Here is a 23,389-nt window from a genome sequence, read left to right as displayed (position 1 = left end):
GTGTCTCCTCTGTATGGCAGTGTGCCGGGCATGGCATACAGTTTGTGGCCGTGATGCTGGGTCGCGGCGGCAGGATCCGGCAAGGATAGGGGTTAAATGGGAAGGAGGTGAACTCCTGAAGCCCAATTGCTATAAAAGAGGATGGAGGAGAAATGTACCCCAAATGGAGCCCACCATGTTAGTCTGGCCTGTGCTGCATTTATGCTCTATGGAGAGTCTGAACATTGCTATGCCATGGATACGGGATCACTCCAGAATGTCATCTTTGTAGTATCTAAAGCTTAGCTCTTTTATACCAGAGATAATTATTTAATATCTATATGTTAAAACATCTAATCTGCTTATGTATTCTCTAATTTCTCAATCGCATTGGGTTGTTATCCCAAGATTGTACCTACTGAAGGTGCAGTGGCTGTTGTTTCACGTGGACCCTCCTTTTACCCCATTTGAAGAGACCAGAAATAATACACTATAGTTCTGTGACCCTGGGTGTGTCCTGCAGAAGTGATGTATTCTTTCCAATCTGACACAGTGCTCTCTGCTGCCTCCTCTGTCCATGACAGGAAATGTCCACAGCAGTAGCAAATCCCCATACACAAACTGAATTAAATTGAACAGTTCCTATCACAGACAGAGGTGGCAGCAGATAGTATTGTGTCAGACTGGAAATAAAACAATTACTACAAAGCATACAGCAGCTGATGAGTACAGGAAAATGAGAAATTTTAAAATAGAAGTAATTTAGAAATTAGTATGACTATCGGTTTATTTAAAAAAGAAAAAAAAATTCCCTTCAAGTAAATCCACTTAATGATACAGTTCCGATAGTAAAATTGAAATCAATAGTCAGTTAAAATGTATTACAAAGATATTTTTTATTATTGCAGACTACAAAGCAAATACTAGGTAGATCTTTAAAGTAGATGTATATTGCCTGTACTACATAAGGCCTCCTTATTAAAACTACAGGGCTGTATGCCAAGTGGCCAAAACTACACAAAATATAGTGTGTTGTTTGGCTAATAGTCACCATGACAGAACACAGTGGACTCACAGCTATGAGTCTCATGTATTCATGAAGAAAACACTCCAGGCCAGTAAATGCATATATACAGTATACACAGCAATATGTCAATTATCACCCTGTGGGGACGGGAAAGATGGGAAGCACGCTTCTCATAAATACATCGCATAGTTTGGACCAAGAGCCTAATGTATTCTTTTAGTGTTCTTAATAGCCAACCAACACACAATGTTTTGTGCCATTTCGTCTCCTAGAAGTATGGCCCTGTAGCTATAACATGCTGTCCTTACATAGCACAAGCAGTAATTCATATTAGGCTAATTCATAGGATTTGCTGACTACAAAGATGTGCTCGGTTTCCACAGTATAACATATTCTGCTTTGTAGTTGCTCAGTTGATAAATGTCCTGGTTATCTTAATGCTGTAGATTAGTTTGATCATTTCAGTACATATGGTTTTATTTTAGCTGCTTGTATTATATTTATTGGTTGCTGGAACAGTGCACATTCAGTTATCACTGACTGAAACCTAACATTGGTGGAAGTAATAAGCGGATTGTGTGGGGTCCTTACTGCTCACTGAGAAATACCAACAGAAAAATAAATGGAGTAGAACATTAAAGGAGTAAGAGTAATGAGGTTTATATTTTTTGGGCAGAAATGGCCCATTTTTATCATTGCTTATAGGAATACTCCAGGCACGACTGACTCACTGTTATGACATTACAAGGCCAGAGAGGTAGAGCATGACTTCTCTCTATGTTGTTCTTTGAATCCCTGTGCCAATGTCAATTCCCTCAGGCCATGAATTAGGTGTAACAAAGAGCATCAATCCTTACATATAGTGTAGCCAGAACTATTTTGCCAATCCTGCAAGACAGAAATAGTTCAGGAAGGTTTTGATGAAGATGGCAAAGAGTTCAAGGTGTTGACTTGGGTCTCCAAATTCCACAAATCTATAGGATATATTACCCCACCTTATAATTTACAGGGCTTAAAGGACACTTGACTCAAGGGGGGGAAGACAGTTTTGTCATAAGCGGGTCCTTTGTACCATGGACAGGGCACAGAAGCTGCATCAATAATAGAAATGAGTTGGATTTCATTGGCACCTACTTTTAGAAGAAACTCATCCAATGTCATTTCAAAGTAAACAAGGAGGATACTCTCAAGAGGTATATTGAACAGTAACTATGTCAACTGGACATTTGAAGAAAAATACATTTTAGCTTTGCTGTTTAAAGGATAAACTTTAGTTCAAACAAAAAAAAAATAATAGTAGCCCCTGATTTGTCTACAATCCATTGTTATTTATGCTATAACTGTATATAGAGGACAGAGAAATGCATGAATCTTGTTGTGGTTAATGTTCTAGTGTGCGTATTATGACATAATAAAGGGGTACTCTGGCCCCTCTTACTTCCCAAGCAGCAGCTCTGCCGCCAGAAGTGTAACATCATGGCATGGCTGCTTTCCAACGCTGTGCTGTGATGTCAGCTGCAGTGGGCGTCTCTTCCTCAATGGGCTGCAGTCACCATCAGACACTTGAGTGTGGTGTACTGTCTAAAGCCTTGATCTTCAAACTGCGACCCTCCGTCTGTTGCAATACTACATTTCCCATCATGCCTGGACAGCTACACCCAAAGCTTTAGGTGTCCGGGCATGATGGGAATTGTGGTTTTGCAACAGCTGGAGGGCCACAGTTTAAAGACCCATGGTCTAAAGCATCTGAAGATGAGAGCGGCTCATCAAGCAAGAGACGCCCACTGCAGCTGACGGCACGGCACAGAATGGCAGCTGTGCCATGACATCATGCTTCCGGAGGCAGAGCTTCTGAAGAAGTAAAATGGGCCAGAGTACCCCTTTAATTTGTAGATGGCTTGCTGCAATCCCTGTCAACCTGCAGGAGATAGGATTCATGGAAAGACCCTGGACTGATCAAAACTTCATCAATGTCTTTGTAACACTTTAAATTGTTAGTTACGCTGTGGGGATGCTTACCATTTTCCATAATATTTGGCCATATATTTTACCTTAGCCATACATTTTTTTTCCTTGGCCATACATTTTTTTAGGAGGTTTTTTTCTACATTGACATGATTTACAACAAACAGCAAACAAACAGAGCTAAAGATAAAACCATTTGTCAGTTAAAAAATATGAAATCTAGGAATATTTCTATTTCATATATGAAAGTCAGGGTTCTCCTATGTATAAATGAAGTGTTCAACTTTCTATTGCAAAAGTGAAATTAAATATAATCCCAGAGTTAGTTGTTTTTTTTTAATCCAGTTAATGTAAACATGAACTTTTTATGAGGTCAGAAGAACAAAAAAAAAATCACAATAAATTATTATTCTAAAATAAATTTTGTCTCAGCTGAGTACACAGACTGACACCTGGCACAGCAAATAGTCCAAAGATTTTACATGATAAAGAGTTACTACAATGTACTGTTTTCTACTATAAACAGAATGTCAGGCTGTTACATATGCGTTTTACTTTAAAATTAGTAATGTTAAATTATTTTTGTCATCTAAAATGGTATGTAGAAAAAATGTCAAGTAATTTCAGCTCTGTTCTGGAAATGACAGAACTGGATAGTAATGTCAACAAGATTTCCCATTTTCAGCAACCCCCCTTCCCTCTACAGGGAAAACAAAGCATAACAGCTCCATAATTACATGGATACATTTTCACGTGTTTCTATCCATTAGCAAAACCTCGGCTGAATGGGGAGATGGAGTGTAAAAATTTTCCTTTGACATTGCACCAGCAGAGTACCAGTGGCAGGTGGGTATGCTTCATCCCATCCTGAGCTCTTTTGAATATAACATTAATTCTCCAGATGACCCCTTTAAAGACACAATTAAAAATTCTTCTCTCTCCTGCCTGAACCACATAAACCTGCATAAAAATTTGGTACATAGTTCTGTAGGTTACCAGACAGACATTAGACCAGTGATTGGTTGAGCGGGCAGGTCATGCTCTGAGCTCTTGTCCCAGGGACCAAAAAAGAGAAGACGAGCTGCCGAGAAACAGCATGGTACCAGGGCTAGGTAAGTATAGGTTTTTATTCTATTTTTTCAATGCTCCAGCAGCAAATTATTATGTATATTTTTTAAAATGTCTTTTTGCAGTCACACAAATAGGTGTAAATATCAAGGCAACAGGCATAGCATTTGCCATGGGCCTCAGCAACTGAGATTTAAGAGCATAAAAAAAAGTACTCAATATTTTCAAAACTATCCCAATCTCTTGAAAGTCGCACAAATGCACTCTGTAAAACTAATTCACCGCTTTGATTGCACTAATCACCATATACTATTGCCACTTTTACGCACAGACCTTCAAAACAATCTCTGTCCACCCACGTGTTAGCAGCAGCTAAGACTCTGATACTCCTCCAATGGCTCCAAAAGCCATCGAAAAGCAGGCTGTAGGACTTAAAGGAGAGGTCCAGCAAAGCTATTTTTTTAACAAGCGCTGGTGAAATAACATGCTCTTACCTCCCCCACTCCATCGCTGGTGACCGTGTACTGCCTCTTTGGTCCCCAACCGCTTCCTGTTCTGAACCGGGACCTGGGCTGTGACATTTGCGGTCTGCTCAGCCTATCAGAGGATGAGGCGGGACCCCGCTATGGCCACTGACAGGCTGAGCAGGCCACATACGTCACAACCCAGGTCCCGACTCAGATTAGTAAGCGGCCGGGGACCCAGGGACAAGAGCAGCATTTCAGTAACCTACATATCTCTTTTTAGGTACACACAAACTGTAATATAAGTGGCAGCCTGAAAAATTATGCTGGTTGTATAAGGTAGGATTCTCTTTTAAGGAGGGTAGCATTAATTTTCTTGTAAAAACCTATTAGCCTGCCTTACATAGGAAAGCATGATCTTTGGTGCAGGTTCCAATAACATGGCTGCAACATTAGTTGCTGGGTAATTTTATCCAGGTTTCAGTTTAGTCATGTAAGGGGTCAGTTTAAGATAGTGTATCACCATACAGAGCAAATGTGACAGACACCTGTAAAGTAAGCAAGGCATTCTTTTTTAAAGCTGTCAAAAAGCACTCCTGGCTATAGCATTAAAATGTCAACTCACATCTTCATGTCCATAAAACTGGTTACAAAAACTTTTTTCCCAATGCAATAGAGAAAAGAAATGATGTTTAAACATGTCCCACTGAATTCTCATCAGCAAGTGTCAAAGGGAACTGAAAGGAACATAAAATGGTGCCCCTTAATACGTTGTTCTTCACAACCAATAAACACAAGAATAAATGTAATGAATGAACTCAAAGAAATGTCTTCCTACACTTTTCACACAATTATTTATAAAAGCTTCAGTCCATAAACAGAAAATACTAAAAGTTCAGACTAGTGTTGAGTGAGCTTGCTCAGTCGAGCATAGTGGTCAATTCAGCATCGGGGTGCTCAATTGAACTTGATGCTCGTTGCCATTATGTGCATAAAACTGAAGCATTTTGGCGCCAAATTGACGGCCATTTAAAAAAAATCAGTGAAACGTCCAAAAAAAGATGATGTGTGAACATGTCCTATGGCCTTGGACTGTCTCAATCTTCTCCATGGAACGGGCAGACAGTGGGATTCAAAAGCCGATAGTTTTGTTTTGTACAAAGCTAAACAAAGCCCGCTTTGTTCATCTCTACTTACTTCCAGCCTCAGTACTCTTGGGTTTTTGCTTCTTGTGATGCGGTAACCATGCAAGAACTATTCTACATTTTTCTACATTCTAGAAGTACAGACAGATATATAAAAGGTGCCATGTGTCTCCTTGACCTAACAGCCATCTATCAGTGTCAGCAGTTTGGAATATGAATTGCAGCTAGTATATTCCCCTTAAATATATGCACACAAAACCTGGTTACTAACAAATCTGTATGCACAACGTATCAGACATTTCAGAAGGCAGGGCTTCATTAATCATGTGGCGTATGATTAAGGAAGCCCCGCCTTCCGCAACGTTGCGAGACAGGGGAAAGGACACCTAGCCTCTAGCTGTCTCCAGCGCTTGTTCACACGCAGCCGAACTTGTACAAATGTTAAGTCGTTGTGAAGACTACTAAAAGTGAGTGGACTTTTTCATACATTTACACTCACGTGAGTTGTATTGAAGTAAGGTTGGGATACATTGTGCATACAAGTTGTTACGGTCCAATTAGGTGGACGTTGGCAGTATTCTTTAGTAGCACACATAAATGGTTCTACGTTGGTACTAAACTAGTATTTGTGGATATAGATGGTACTAACAAATCTGATCTTCTGAAGAAAAACTAATAAGTCCTAGCTCAATGTAAAGAACTTTCAGAAAACATGTTACAGAGAAGCTAAAATTGTGCCCATTTTAAAATGGAGAAAATTCAGGAGAGTGACTCATCTGTCAAAGAGTGGACATCCTTTTAAAATCACTTCAAGAACACAACTGTTTACGTGGTATTAACTCAATCGCATTATACTTGCATACAGTTGTGAGGGTTCACTTATTTTTTTCTTACAACTGTACAGGAGCCGGCATAGTAATGCTTATAAAGATAATAGGCTCATTAGAATAACATCTGCATGCACTTTATGAATGGAAAACTGATCATTATAATGGACCGCCAAATATGAAGTTTAGAAGCTTACATTACTTATTACTGAGTTCAGTGGATGCTATATAAATCTATTTGCAGCTAGCTACTCTTTGTATTGGCCACATACAGTTGTTATTTCATAATATACAGCAACTATATCTATACAGAAGCCCTGCATTAGAAGAACTGAGCCTCAGTTTACTAAAATAATATGTTATAAAAACAAATCTCCACAGAATATTGGTCACAAGAAATAAACAATATTTTTATTTGGAGGTTTATAGTTGGCTCAAATTATTTAAAAAATGTGGAAATGTGCATAGAAGCAATAAATATATTTTATTTCTAGCATTATATGAAATTCTGAGCAGTCCACCCACATACTGCCTCCAGCAACAGATATTAAAATTGCTAGGAAGTCTACTATAGCTACAGGTCCAGATTCAAAGGTATTGCGGGGATATATATAGCTCCTATATATAGCCCTAGATCAAGGAAATTACTTTTCCTTGACAGCATTATAAAACATATTGACACATATGACACTTTCAAACACCCATCCTCAAGGGCAGTCAGGTGGGATTGTATCCTTGCAGTCACTGAGGAAATATCAATTACCATCTGTCAATAACTATGTACTATAACAATTCTATCACATACAGTACATTGATACATGTTAATCCAACACATACATTCTTTTTTTTCACTAATTTAATTTAATATTTTAATGGTCTTATTGTGTATGCCATTAACTATAATGTTTTTATAGGCATCACAAATTACATTGGATTAACATTAATGCATGAAAATAAACTTAGCTGTACCAGGGCCAGAAAACATGACACAAAGGCCACATTCAACACAATATTTGTGTAACGCCCGGAGTAGTGGATCCACTGGACCGGCACCAGCGATGGCACAAACCTCACCAGGGAGCGGAGTCTAAGGGGCCGCTGGTTTTCACCAGAGCCCGCCGCAAGGCGGGATGGACTTGCTGCGGCAGGCGACCCCCAGGTCGCTACCCCTGGCTTGGTTGCTGGTGACGGCAGGCGAGGCGTGACAGGAGCAGGTACTGACAGTGGCGTGTAAGCGTACCGCAGGTGACAGGCTGAGCACAGGAACAGCAGAGAGACGGGAAGCAGGAACCAGGGACTAGGAGTAGGGACCGGGTAGCGGACAGGAATCAGGAACAAGGACTAGGGACCAGGTAGCGGACAGGTATCAGGAACAAGGACTAGGGACCAGGTAGCGGACAGGTATCAGGAACAACAGGGAGCTGGGCCAAACGCTATGGGAAGCATGGAGAGGCTCCAACACCTGGAAGGGGGCATGGCTGGAACTTATAGGGAGTGGTTGGTGCAACTACCAATTAAGGGCGGACTGGCCCTTTAAATCTGAGACAGCCGGCGCGCGCGCGCCCTAGGAGGCGGGGACGCGCGCGCCGGCCGGCACAGTGACGGACAGGAGCGTGGTGAGGTGAGGCGCCCCCCGGGGCCGAAGTAACAGCAGCGCCGGGTCCCTGCTTGCGGACACCGGCTGCTGCAGGGGCAGGAGAGAGGGTGCGGCGGCGGTCCGGAGCACGGGACGCCGCCGTGGCCCTAACAGTACCCCCCCCCTTTGGCCTCCCCCTCTTTCTGGTCTGCAGGAATTCTTTGATAAGGTCCCGATCCAGGATATTAGATTCGGGTTCCCAGGATCTCTCCTCAGGACCAAAACCTCTCCAGTCCACCAGGAAGAAACGTCTTCCTCTGACAGTTTTCATCGCTAAGATGTCTTCAACAATGTATACGTCATCAGAAACAGCTTGTGGAGAGGAGGAAGAAGCTTTACTGGAGAATCGGTTGAGGACCACTGGCTTCAAGAGGGAGACATGGAAGGCGTTAGGAATCCGCATAGTAGGGGGTAGACGGAGTTTGTAGGTGACAGGGTTGATGCGTTTAAGCACCGAGAAAGGACCAAGGAATCGAGGACCCAACTTGTAGCTGGGAATCTTGAGACGAACATATTTGGCCGAGAGCCAGACTTTGTCACCTGGGAGAAAATTCGTGGCAGGTCTCCTCCTCTTATTGGCCTGGTCCTTCATGCGTTCAGAGGCTTTGAGTAAGGACTGTCGAGTCTGTTCCCAGATAGACTGCAGGTCAGATAACAACTCTTCCACGGCTGGGACCTCGGAGGATGGAGAGAGAGGCAGAGGAGGACGAGGGTGATGCCCGTAGACCACAAAGAACGGAGACTTGCCTGTGGAAGTCGAGTCCAGATGGTTATATGAGAACTCCGCCCATGGAAGTAGATCGGACCAGTTGTCTTGGCGGCTGGAAACAAAATGACGTAGGTAATTACCTAGAATCTGATTGACTCTCTCCACTTGCCCGTTGGTCTGAGGATGATAGGCCGATGAGAAGTCCAGCTTCACTTGGAGTTGCGAGCATAGGGCACGCCAGAACTTTGAGACAAATTGAGAGCCTCGGTCGGACACAATGTGAAGAGGAAGTCCGTGCAGGCGGAAGATGTGTCTGAAGAACAACTGAGCCAGGCGAGGAGCAGAGGGTAGGCCAGGAAGAGCCACAAAGTGAGCCATTTTTGAGAAGCGATCCGTCACCACCCAAATGACTGTATTGCCCGCAGATGGAGGTAGATCTGTGATGAAATCCATCCCAATGTGATGCCAGGGATGGTCCGGGACTGGCAGAGGCAAAAGTAGGCCGGCAGGCCTTTGACGGGGAGACTTATTCCTGGCACAGACTGCACAGGAAGCCACGAAGTCCTTGACATCTTGGAGGAGATTAGGCCACCAGTAGTGACGGGAGATCAATTGCCCGGTCTTTTGTGCTCCTGGATGCCCGGCCACCAAAGAGGAATGCCCCCACTTCAAGATCCGCTTCCGGAGTGCGGGGCGCACATAAGTCTTACCGGGAGGCAGTCTTTGCAGAGCAGAAGTGGCAACTGGTACTAGGCGGTCAGGAGGTATAATGTGACGAGGAGATTCCTCTTGCCCCATGACATCGGATGCTCTGGACAATGCATCGGCCTTTACATTCCTCTCGGCTGGACGGAAATGGATGGTAAAGTCGAACCGAGAGAAGAAGAGGGACCACCTGGCCTGCCGGGGATTGAGGCGTTGAGCCGATTGGAGGTAGAGGAGGTTCTTGTGATCCGTATAAATGTTAACGGGATGTTTAGCCCCCTCTAAAAGATGACGCCACTCCTCCAGTGCCAACTTAATAGCCAGGAGTTCACGGTCCCCAATTGTATAGTTCCTCTCGGCCGGGGAGAAAGTCCTGGAAAAGAACCCGCAGGTTCTGGTCTTGCCAGATGTGTCCCTTTGCGAGAGGACAGCTCCTGCGCCCACGGAAGATGCATCGACTTCTAGAGAAAACGGCCTGGAGACATCCGGGCGGACTAAAGCAGGAGCAGAGGCAAAGGCAGACTTTAGGCTGTTGAAGGCTTGTTCGGCCTCTGGAGGCCAACGTCTGGGATCCGCCTTCTTCTTCGTGAGAGCCACTATAGGTGCGACCAGGGTAGAGAAGTGAGGGATGAATTGCCGATAATAGTTGGCGAATCCAAGAAAACGTTGGATAGCTCGAAGTCCCACAGGACGTGGCCACTGGAGGACAGCTGAGAGCTTGGCCGGATCCATTTGTAGACCCTGGTCGGAGACGATATACCCAAGAAACGGAAGCTTGCGCTGATGGAAAACGCACTTCTCTAGCTTGGCGTATAGATTGTTGGCCCGTAGTCTTCGTAGAACCTGACGCACTTGGGCCACATGAGTCTGCTGGTCAGGAGAGAAGACCAAAATGTCGTCCAGATAAACTATGACGCAGACATAGAGGAGGTCTCGGAAGATATCGTTCACGAATTCCTGGAAGACCGCGGGGGCATTGCATAGGCCGAATGGCATGACCAGATATTCGTAGTGCCCATCTCTGGTGTTGAAAGCGGTCTTCCATTCGTCTCCTTCACGAATACGGATCAAATTATACGCTCCCCTGAGATCCAGTTTGGAGAAGATCCTAGCTCCACGAAGACGGTCGAACAGTTCGGGAATTAGCGGAAGAGGGTATCGGTTCTTGACCGTCACCTTATTTAAGCCCCGGTAGTCTATGCATGGGCGGAGGGAACCGTCCTTCTTTTGAACAAAGAAAAATCCAGCGCCAGCGGGAGACGTGGATTTACGGATGAAACCCTTCTGTAAGTTCTCCCGGATGTAGGAGGACATGGCTTCAGTCTCGGGCACAGAGAGAGGGTATACTCGGCCACGTGGAGGAGAAGTTCCTGGAAGCAGGTCTATAGGGCAATCATAGGGCCGATGAGGTGGTAGAGAGTCCGCCTCCTTAGCCGAGAAGACATCTACGAAGTCTTGGTAATCCTCCGGTAGTCCAGTGAGAGGCTTGGCGTAAACCGGTGACCTCGTAGAGCACTTGGGTAGGGGAGACCTCAGACACCTATTATGACAGTCCTGACCCCAGCTGAGAACCTCTCCAGTTCTCCAGTCCAGCTTAGGGGCATGCAATTGCAGCCAAGGAAGGCCCAGCAGGATGTTGGAGGAGGAATGGCGCAAGACGTAGAAGGAGATCCTCTCCTGATGTAAGGCGCCCACATGGAGAACTAGGGGTGCGGTCTGGCAGTGCACTGCTTCGGTCAGAATCTCCCCCGTAACCGAAGAGATAGACCGGGGTTGGGCTAGCTGGATCACGGGTAGCCGCCATCTTTGGACCAAAGAAGCAGAAATGAAACTGCCAGCAGCGCCAGAGTCGATGAGGGCAGTGGTCTGGAGAAGCTGCCCAGAGGGTGTCTGGATGGAGACTGGCATGGTCAACCTTGGAGAGGTGGCATTCACACCTAGGGAGGCCTCTCCTACCGGACCTAGGTGCGAGCGTTTCCCGGACGCTGAGGACGTTGGGGACATCTCTGCCGATAGTGATCAGCGCCACCGCAATAAAGGCAGAGATTCAGCTCCAGTCGACGGGCCCTCTCATCAGACGTCAGGCGAGCTCGTTCCACCTGCATGGGAACCTCTGGAGACGACTGGGGCGTAGGAGCAACGGGATTCTGGAACACCGGTGCCAGTCGAGGATGGCGACGGGGCAGGATCAGACGCCGTTCTTGTCGAACCTCCTCCTCCCTCTCGGAAAACCTGGTGTAGACTCTGGTAGCCAGTAGAATGAGTTCATTCAAGGAGGTAGGCAGATCTCGGGCAGCGAGCACATCCTTCACCTGACTGGACAGGCCCTTTTTAAAGGTGGCAATTAGAGCGGCCTCATTCCAGTCTAGTTCTGCGGCCAGGGTGCGGAACTGGATGGCGTAATCACCAACGGAGGAAGTCCCCTGGGAGAGATTGAGGAGAGCAGTCTCAGCCGAAGACGCACGGGCAGGTTCCTCAAAGACAGAGCGGAACTCGGCCAGGAAGGTACGGAGATTGGCAGCAACAGGATCATCACGGTCCCACAGTGGTGTGGCCCAGGCCAGAGCTCTACCCTCCAATAGGCTGATGATAAAGGCCACTTTAGAGCGCTCGGTAGGAAACTGACTACTTAACAGTTCAATATGCATTGTGCATTGAGTCAGGAATCCCCTGCACAACTTGGGATCACCTCCATATTTATTCGGGAGGGCCAATCGGAGTCCCGAAGAGGTTGCAGGTGGTGGTGGGTGCTGGCCTGTAGTATGCTGCTGTAGGGCGGCAGTCAATTGCTGGATTTGCTGCGACTGCTGCTGGATCTGTTGAGCCTGTTGAGCGACTACTCTGGCGACGTCGCGGATATCAGGCACCTCGCCGGGATCCATGGTTGGAGCCTACTGTAACGCCCGGAGTAGTGGATCCACTGGACCGGCACCAGCGATGGCACAAACCTCACCAGGGAGCGGAGTCTAAGGGGCCGCTGGTTTTCACCAGAGCCCGCCGCAAGGCGGGATGGACTTGCTGCGGCAGGCGACCCCCAGGTCGCTACCCCTGGCTTGGTTGCTGGTGACGGCAGGCGAGGCGTGACAGGAGCAGGTACTGACAGTGGCGTGTAAGCGTACCGCAGGTGACAGGCTGAGCACAGGAACAGCAGAGAGACGGGAAGCAGGAACCAGGGACTAGGAGTAGGGACCGGGTAGCGGACAGGAATCAGGAACAAGGACTAGGGACCAGGTAGCGGACAGGTATCAGGAACAAGGACTAGGGACCAGGTAGCGGACAGGTATCAGGAACAACAGGGAGCTGGGCCAAACGCTATGGGAAGCATGGAGAGGCTCCAACACCTGGAAGGGGGCATGGCTGGAACTTATAGGGAGTGGTTGGTGCAACTACCAATTAAGGGCGGACTGGCCCTTTAAATCTGAGACAGCCGGCGCGCGCGCGCCCTAGGAGGCGGGGACGCGCGCGCCGGCCGGCACAGTGACGGACAGGAGCGTGGTGAGGTGAGGCGCCCCCCGGGGCCGAAGTAACAGCAGCGCCGGGTCCCTGCTTGCGGACACCGGCTGCTGCAGGGGCAGGAGAGAGGGTGCGGCGGCGGTCCGGAGCACGGGACGCCGCCGTGGCCCTAACAATTTGGAATAAAATTGATATATTTGTTCCAACAAACAATTGAGAAGGAGTGATGTATTTACAAGTGCGCTCAATGTGATTTTTTTTCTCCTGTTTATGAAAACCTACTTCATATACTTCTTTACTGAATTCCAGCAATGCATTAGACACAAGGACAATGTAATTCACCACTGATGTCATTATTTCCCACTTGGACCACTGTAACATCCTTCTCTCTGGCCTTCCATCTAACTCCCTTGCTCCCCTCCAGTCTATCCTTAACTCTGTTGCCCGACTAATCAACAATCAACCTTTCCTCTCGCTTTACCTCTGCCTCTCCCCTCTGCCAATCCCTCCACTGGCTCACCATTGCCCATTGTATCTACTTTAAACTGTTGACCATGACGTACAAGCCCATCCACAACCTGTCCCCTTCGTACATCTCTGACCTGATATCCCGCTACCATCCCTCACGCAACCTTCAATCCTACAGTGACCTCCGTCTGCACTCCCCCCTTGTTCCTACCTCGCACAACCGCCTCCAAGACTTTGCCTGAGCCTCCCCCATACTCTGGAACTCGCTACCCCAACACATCCGGCTCTCATCCACCATCAAGTCCTTCAAAAGTAACCTGAAAACCCATCTCTTCAAACTAGGTTGCAACCTATAAAAATTCTGCATCACACTTGAATGGCTGCACTTTACTTCCTGTATTTCTCCCCATACCTTATAGATTGTAAGCCCTCGCAGGCACGGTCCTCTTCCCTCATGTACCAGTCTGCTATTTGCCTTCATGTAATGTGTTTTTGATCTTGTAATGTTCCTGCTTGTTATCCCTTTCACTTGTATAGGGCTCTGTAGTGCTCTGGAATTAAGGGTGATATATATATATATATATATATATATATATATATATATCACTGTAGGCATATTCCTAGGAACATCTGTATTTCTGATCCTGCTACAGAGTAACAAACTATGGGACAAGTAATGGGTATCACTGTGTTGCCAATGTGGTCTAATCATAGGGATTACAGTTTTACATAGGTCTGTACAAACATACAACTGTTTTCTGCAGAATTAATCAATGAATATCATTAGTACCTATATCCTTAAAGGAATTGTTGATCTTTGGCCTTTTACTGTTCTAGTTAACCCAGCAATGTTCATTGTCTGTTGCCTACAGATCATTCCCAGGCTGTCATCGGTGTAATGGATATGGCTGTGTTGCCTGATAAGCTTGGGTCTTTCAAGAAGGGTCAGTGTTGTGAATCCCATTGATGTGTCTATAAATGCCTATGTGAAAACTACAGCAATAAGCTAAGCACTAGTAATGATAGACACTTATAAGGAATGTGCTGTGAGGTATTTGCCATGTAAAATATATCACTTGTCAAGTAGAGTAACATGAGAAAATGTGCAGAGATGCTACATTTTGTAATGATATATGTAATGCTGTATTTTGGTAGAATTATGTACAGAACCGAATATTTCAATCACCTTGTCCAGATGTTCCTAATGCCAACCTGAAGATAATCACCCCTATTATATTTAAGGGTCCTTAACACACACACACACAGATATCTGACAGATTTAAGTCAAAGCCAGGGAACAGACTATAAACAGAGAACAATTCATAAAGGAAAGACTGAGATTTCTCCTCTTTCCAAATCCATTCCTGGCTTTGGCTTCAAAAATCAGATATCAGTCAGATATCTGTGTGTGTAAAAGGACCCTAAGGGAACAAAATCTTATATGATGTTTCTGTAATTATTTTTATACCAAGAATTCTTTCTGTTAAATATATATATATATATATATATATATATATATATATATATATATATATATATTTATAAATAATCTCTTTATTACTTTTAAATAAAGAATCTGTAGTCTCATAATATCAGAGACACATTATTATAGGCAATAAATATCCTTTCCTAGTTTACTTAATTTCGCTGATAGATAGATAGATATTTTGGCACAATTCATACCAATTTGAACCTGTTTTGGGATATATATATATACCCCAAAACAGGTTGAAATTGGTATGAATTGTGCCGAAATAGGATTAGGCCTCAATAGAGGATAAGGTGTGCTTTTTCTACAGAAAATGTTGTAGATGCTTTACTTGATCCCTATTGCTAATAAAACAACAATTACATAAACTGTTTATATATAAAAAGACTAATGGGCCATACACACATTCACATAATGCGGTCCGTGCATATATAGAATTCTTCAGACCAAACCTCAGAACTCCCGGAATCATCATTCATTAGGATGCTGGGAGCTCCAAAACTGTTGAAATCTTTGCCCTACTGTGCTGACACAGCATGTCAGTACAGTAGTGCAAAGATTAAACAGTTTCGGAGTTCCCAGCATTTGGTGCTCTCGTGTATGTACACGGACCGTATTTTGCGGGTGTGTGAGTGGCCCCTAAGGTTTACACATTTAAAAGTTCCATAACTAGAGTTCTTTTTGTCATGTGGCTTCTACAGGATTATATAGGTAGGGGTAATATTTTGTGGTACATATAACCCTGGAGAAACTTCCTTAAACTAGCATTACACAGACACTGATTTTAAGGCCTTATTCACACGTCCCGTAATCTACGGATCTCTAATTCCGTATTGGAGTTAGTGCACATTGTTGTCTACTGGGCTACTCACATGATGAGTATATTACAAGGACGCAAACCAATGCTGAAAAAAGAAAAAAAAAGAACATGTAGGAGTTACAGTGAGGATTGCTGTGAGACTGGGCAGAACTCGAGGCATGGACAGCCATCAAAGGGCACACCGCTGCGTTGTGTGAGAAAGAAAAGGCCAGAGAAGTGACTGGGAGAGACAGAGAACATGTGCTCTGTATGTAGGAAGAGGGGATTGCATCTATAGGTGACAGCACCACTGAGAGACTGATACGGATCCTAGTCTCTAATCATTTTCCTTCTACAGGTAGAGGACAGGGGGTAGCCCACCTTTAAACCTTAGCATCATAAATGTTTTCTTTAATAGTCCTCAGTCTTCTTGGAAAGCAACCAGCTTTGAAGCTGAAAAAAGACTGTACGTCAGGCCCTATTACACTAATCGATTATTGGCTGTATTTGGCCAACTATTGGCCGTTACGGCTGATTATCGCTTGCTGTAATAGCTTTTAAAAGGCAACAGTACAAAAGGCTGACATGCACGATGTTGGCTGATCCTTGTCTTTCAACATGTTTAAAAAAAAACTAGAACGATAGCGACGGCCTACTGGCCATCACACTGTGCAACAGGAGCGGCAACAGCAGACCACCGCTTTCTTCTGTGGCCCACCTGGATAAACTAAAAATTGCCTGGGCAGCTCCTCCCGCAGCTCCCTGCGCCCCCCAGCTCTTACCTGCTTGCTGTCGTTGTGTGTAATAGCGCCGGCAGTTAGCGGGGAATGTGGAGCAAGTGATCGCTGATCTGACAGGTCATCGCTCGCTTGCTCCTCCAGATCGGCATGTGTAGGGCCTTAAGTGTGAGAGAGTCGCTCTTGTTTAACCATTACGCTTGTGTACCATTGAAGGTATTAATAGCCGTCAATGAAAAATAAGGGTTTCCTGTTAAAAGTAGGTGACATAGATGTACAGAAGAGGGCTCTATATTAATGGCTCCATATCATATGGAAGTGCAATACGGCCATGAGCATTAAACAGTGGCTGCATAGCTAGCGGTAACAAATTCCTTTTCATTCTTTCACTTTCTTGGAAGAGAACATTTTCTGTCAGTCATTTCACCTTATCTTCCATTCCTGATTTACAACAATACTTGTTGGCAGATTTTGAAAACACATTCTTTAAAGTAAATTAAAATTAGACATATACAGACTCCCAGGAGTAAGCAGACAGCTTTTTAATCTCAGGATTTATCACTCATTGCCTGTGAGCCCTTAAGCAACACAACTCGCCTTTACCTGCATATGTCAGGAGCTGCCGAGCGCCAGGTAACAGCGTCTCAGGCAAATCAAAGAGAGAGCAGGAATCTCAGACTGAGGAAACTGCTTCTCACACAAAAGGGACATAACGCCCATTAAAGTGTGATCACTCGATGACACGTGGCTTATTCTTGGCATTTATGTTACTGTAATATTTCAGAATAGCACCCATAGGAAGACAATGACGAGAGACTATGAATTCCCTTCAGCTTCTTATAGGACACAACCAATACATTTTTGTTTGTATTTAACTTTTACCATTCCACTGTCACATCTTGTTTTTTTGTGGGACTAACTGTGCTTACTAATGCTACTCTTCATTTCAACATGAAATGTAATGTGAAATATATATATATATATATATATATATATATATATATATATATATACACACACACACACACACACACACATTACACACACATCGGGAGGGTTCATTTTTGTGCAGTTTGCCTTGCAGTAAAACTGACATGTTAAAAGTATTCTGTAGGTTATGATTATAATGGTGATAATTGAGAGTGATACTTAATTTACAGTGATAAGTGAATCTCAAACACATTTGGGTTCGCTTGAACCAAAACTCTTGGCATTTGATTACCGGTGGCTGAAGAAGTTGGATGCAGCCCAAGGGAGTCCTGGAAAACAAGAATACAACCTTAGGCTATGTTCACACAGCGTATGTTTTACAAAACTTAAGTTGCATTTGAATGAATGGAATTCTGGCCAGAGCGTATACATGTAGTATACGTTCCGGCTGGGATTCCATCTGGCCGCACGAAAAACTGACATGTCAGTTTTCTGCAGCCGCTACTCATTAAATAGCGTCCACACAAGACATGTCAGTTCACACAAAGGAGTATGCAGTTCCGGTCGCACACTCCATTGTGTGCAGCAGTGAATCGGGATGCGGGCGTATCCCAATTCATCAGAAATGAAGATCATCCAGCCGGTACAGCAGTAGAGGCTGGGATGATCTTCTCTGACACTGGCCGTTCTCAGAGTCACAGAACGGCCGGTGTCTTACACCATGTGGACATCTAAAAGAAAAACAAGGGACAGCGCTCCATGGCGCAGATCAGCTGGACTAAAAGGGGTGAGGGGATAGAATATGGTAACCCTCACCTGATAGAGTTGTGCTGAACAGGAGGCACAACTCTCAGAATAGCATGAAAAGTATAAACCTGTGAACCGCAGCCACTCCCCAACTCCACCAAGGGAATAATGAGGAAAAACACCACCAAACTCCAACAATGGGGATCCAGGCGCAGGTCCGACTAATGGTGACCAAATGAATAATGTAAAACTATAAAAGTTTATTAAAAAGATCCAACGCATTTCGGAACCGTACTGGTTCCTTTTTCAAGAGTCATATGACATGCTATATCATGTCATATGACTCTTGAAAAAAGGAACCGGTACGGTTCCAAAACGCGTTGGATCTTTGTAATAAACTTTTATAGTTTTATATTATTCATCTGGTCACCATTAGTCGGACCTGCGCCTGGATCCCCGTTGTTGGAGTTTGGTGGTGTTTTCCTAACCATGTGAACATGGCCTTCGGCTGTATCCATGTTTTCCAGACAAACATAGGGGTGCATGCAACTTCTTCACTTTTGTTAATGAAAAGCCAAGAGTTCCGGTGCAAACAAACCCAAACTTGCTTGAGGTTCACTTATCTCTATTAATATATATAGTTTTTGTTAAAAATGTAAAACTTAAAGTAAAACTGCTATGCATCACTATACTACGTTGTGCGCATTTTTATGCAGTGAGCTGCTTTTAAGTGGAAGAATTTAGGCTGATGGAACTTCTTGACTGCTTTTTATTCCACCTTAACTGGCATTCAAGGTGACCAAAAACAGCGGTTTTATCATGTTTTTTTTTTCCTACATTGTTTACCACATTAGATACATATCATTATTAGAGATGAGCGAACCGGGTTCGCGTTCGAGTTGATCCGAACCCAAACGTTCGGCATTTGATTAGCTGGGGCTGCTGAACTTGGATAAAGCTCTAAGGTTGTCTGGAAAACATGGATACAGCCAATGACTATATCCATGATTTCCACATAGCCTTAGGGCTTTATCCAACTTCAGCAGCCACCGCTAATCAAATGCCGAAAGTTTGGGAATCATGCTCAAGGTTCGCCATCTCTAATCATTATATTTTTACCTTATATTTTTGGGTTGAAGCCTTTCCTGTAGGGGATTATTTTTATATCTAAAAGAAATTTTTTATTAAATTCCAGTTGACTTTACTATGCAACAGACGTAAGGCACTGAACTGTCAGACATGGATAACACAATCTAAAATCATTGTGTCTGGCTGCAGTGATTGTTCTGCATCACAGCGCAGGTAAGCGAACCCACAAGTGGCCATTACTTGACAATGACAATGACATTTGTCTGTCAGGTCACACTCACAGCCACTTCTGGGTCACAACATTCACTTTCCTAAGCTGTGATGGATGCAGCATCATCACTGCAGTGTGACCCTGAGTTTTGGCTGGGTAGCTTTAGACTTTTGGTTGCAGGTTGCAAGTTGCTAGCCCTGACTTTTTTGCATCTTTTTTTTTAAGCTAAACTGCAACTGTAAAGTCCCAGACAAGTCACTCCAATATTTTAGTCAGGCAATGTATGTTGCCGTATACTCCAATTCTTCACCTGAACAGCCCGTCAGTCTCTGAGCTGTAATGTGGCCACTATGGTTCCACTGGGTCAATCCTCCCAGGTGCTGCAGTGTGGCGGCCCTTTGCGGGCCCTTTTCCCGTGGGCATTTCAAAATACAAAGAAATAGAAATCTTTCTGTTAAAGTTCTTCTCTAGTAGTTTTTACTCCTGGTTTTGGCTTAAATGCAAACTGCAAAATAACATAACCTAAAAGTGGCCTAAGGATAAAAAACTGTTATTTTAGAAATTTCTGCGACGGAAAATCATTTCATGTATCTTACTGGTATTGTTTCCGCAGCATGTACTGTTTATGGATTTGTGTAGAACCCATTCAAATGAAGTTGTAGAAATGTCTACAACAAATCTGACACATGTGAACATACCCTTACAGTATAATTGGGATAATACAGATTAATATAATTCTGATCCTTATATAGTCAGTAGTAACAGATCACTTGTGCGTGTAGAAAAAGATGACATGTCAAAACAAGCCTTTCCTTGCTGCGATACACAAGGTTGTAGAAGCTCGCACTGTCACAGCACCGGTTGTATACTGTACTATATGACCCAGCACATACTCATCCTTCATTTGCACTATGCATGTTTGCAGGTATGGCAGCGCCTCAACAATTCCAGAGATTTCATACAAGTGTTGCTAGGTCTTAAATCTATAGTCACACAAATGAGTCATTTAAAATAAAAATTCCATGAGAATGGTCACAATCAGCTTGTGTAAGACCAGTGCCCCCTGATCCACCTGGCTCCATCACTGCACCCTCTGCAGTATACAGACAGGTAGCAGTATATGGAGGATCCCATGCATGCTATCCCATTACAGCACATGTGTGCAGCAGGTAATCAGCCAGGGGCTGCACCTCACCTGTGTTGGTGTCTCCTCTGGATCCTCCAGGTCTGCACTCCAGATTCCAGGATCGATACACAAGGTGATCAGTTCCCCAGCTTCCTCCAGTGATCAGAAAACAGCACAAAAATTAAAAACCAGCAGAAAAGTTCCCCCAATGGAGGAGATCTGCGGGGGAGAGAGAGTGCATGCAGGTTCACTTCAGTTCCCTGGCAACTCCACGCTGTGGGAAAGTAGGAAGCGTCTCTCCATGCAGCTCCGTCCCACAAGCGCTACACACTGGGACATGCACTGTCAACTCCGGAGGAGATCAGGGAGAGACGAGTGCTCTCTACCGCCACCTGCTGTGGAAACGCGTCCATTCACAGAGAAAGCTGCCGTACAGGGAGCCTCACACCTCTGTTCTTCCAGTCACTGCTATCAGTTCATCTCCTGTTTGTGGCTAGAAATACTGACCAAAATACTGTATGTGAACATAGGCTAACATTTTGTCTACATTGGGCTGTTTTTAATAATATGAAGTGTTTATGGCTGAGTGTACATGTTACTTGTCAGACTGGTGGCTAAAAGAAAAACCTGACTGGCATGGCAATATACCCTCCCTAACATGTGCAATCGCCTACTTGAACCTCCTAGGTAGAGCCAAGCAAATTTACGGAAATAATGAAGCAAAGTGCTTCATTATCTCTGCAATCCGCTCATCAGCCGGCTGCCTTCTAACTGACTGCCGCTCCGTGCCGCTCCTCCCCGGGTGCTGGGAAAAGCTGGATCCAGTCCTGGGAAACTTCTCCCAGCTTTTCCCGACATCTGGAGCAGAGCGGCACTGAGTTAAAAGGCAGTCGGCTGATAAGTGGATTGCAAAGATAATGAATCATTTTGTTTCCTTATTACTGTAAATTCGCTTCTTTCTACTCCTAGGGTCCCTATGTCTCTCCCTATCTGGTCGGAGTGAAGAACTAACTAGATACAGTACAAATCCTAAAAAAAAGTCCAAAATCATCGCATGGCAGTGATCCAGATGGTAATAGAAGAGAAACATATTATGGGAAACCTGTCTGAGAACATATAACATAGTAGCTAACTGGAATATAGAATCAATATGCGTATACATAGTGCTGGGTTCACACTACGTATATTTCAGTTAGTATTGTGGTCCTCATATTGCAACCAAAACCAGGAGTGGATTAAAAACACAGAAAGGCTCTGTCCACACAATGGTGAAATTGAGTGGATGGCCGCCATATAACAGTAAATAACGGCCATTATTTCAATATAACAGCCGTTGTTCTAAAATAACAGCAAATATTTGCCATTAAATGACGGCCATCCACTCAATTTCACCATTGTGTGAACAGATCCTTTCTGTGTTTTTAATCCACTCCTGGTTTTGGTTGCAATATGAGGACCACAGTACTGACTGAAATATATGTAGTGTGAACCCAGCTTGCGCAGATGTAATCGCACTATGAGCAAATGCCATGTGCCAATAAGACACCTGAAATTATGTTAAGGACATAGTAAATAATTTACATTATATGATTTCAATTACAATCAGATATACATGATTAGATAGTCACAATGAATAATAAGAATGATGGTGCCTTTACACAGAAATATTTATCTGACAGATCTTTGAAGCCAAAGCCAGGAACAGACTATAAACAGAGAACAGGTCATAAAGGACCCAAAATCCTATTCAGCCAATCACTGACTGAGATGGAACAGTGCCTGAGCGAACTGTTACTCTTGAGGCAAGAATGACAGTCTTTTCAACCAATCACTGTCCTGTCTGAGGAGCCAATTCCTCAATAAAGGCATCCTGCCCTGTAGCGGATTATAATAGGTCCATTTCGGGCCTAGCCCAGGGCCCTGAGCTTCTGGGGCGCCCATGGCCACCTAAAAAGACTGATACTTTTAGTGGTGAAATGTCTTCTGGCTACAGTTCTGCCATAATGTGCAAAAAATCGTGGCTTTTCTAGAGCAATTTTGCACGATTCAGGGCATCGTGACATTATTTATCCTGTACTATGAACACTATGCTAGTGCTGACATAGTTACAGTGGGGTTTGGGGGCCCAGGCTTGATAAACAGGTCATATGTGTAAATTGATGGTACTTGCAATAATATTGTATACTTTTCTTTTGTACCTGTGAGCAGATATGTTCAAAGTATACTTATGCTGCTTCACTATTGTACTTCAAAAAAAACATTTATAGTTAGTGCCTTCACACGTACCAGATCTGCATTGGATTTCACGCTGCAAGTTTGCAGCAAAATCAGCTGCGGATCCTGGTATAGTGAAGGCCTATGGGGTCACATACCCACAGCGGAATTTTCATTCCGTTGCAGATATGTGACCTAGCCCCTTCAACCCCCGGCCGCCCGCTGCCCTCAGCCCTGATGCTCCGAGCCGGAGGCAGCGCTGGAGCATACATCTCCTGCTCCAGGCTCCTGCTTGCTTTGGAGCCTCCCGGCATCTCCTGGCGGTCAGCCAATCAGTGCGCTGCGGCAGGGCAGCGCACTGATTGGCTGACCGCCGGGAGATGCTGGGAGGCCCCAAAGCAAGCAGGAGCCTGGAGCAGGAGATGTATGCTCCAGGCTGGGGATGAGGGGGTTAAAGGGGCTGGGTTACATATCCGCACAGAAATGAAAATTCCGCTGCTGATATGTAACCCATAGACCTTCACAATACATGGATCTGCAGCGGAGTTGGCTGCAAACCCGCAGCATGAAATCTGCTGCGGATCTGGTGCATGTGAAGGAA

General features: G+C 44.6%; 1 protein-coding gene across 1 annotated transcript in view; it reads right to left on the bottom strand.

The window, feature by feature from the left end:
- Nucleotides 1–20,887, bottom strand: part of THSD4 (thrombospondin type 1 domain containing 4) — a 527,908-nt gene extending 507,021 nt beyond the window's left edge. The window contains exon 1 of the mRNA XM_069982054.1: nt 20,644–20,887. The gene's annotated coding sequence lies outside the window, so the exon portion shown is untranslated. The remainder of the gene's footprint in view (nt 1–20,643) is intronic.
- Nucleotides 20,888–23,389: the final 2,502 nt, after the last annotated feature.

This window comes from Dendropsophus ebraccatus, chromosome 1 (genome assembly GCF_027789765.1).
Source record: "Dendropsophus ebraccatus isolate aDenEbr1 chromosome 1, aDenEbr1.pat, whole genome shotgun sequence".
In the NCBI taxonomy this organism is placed as follows: domain Eukaryota; kingdom Metazoa; phylum Chordata; class Amphibia; order Anura; family Hylidae; genus Dendropsophus; species Dendropsophus ebraccatus.
The sequence above is the reverse complement of the archived record's forward strand: the minus strand, read 5'-3'. Positions and strand labels throughout refer to the sequence as shown.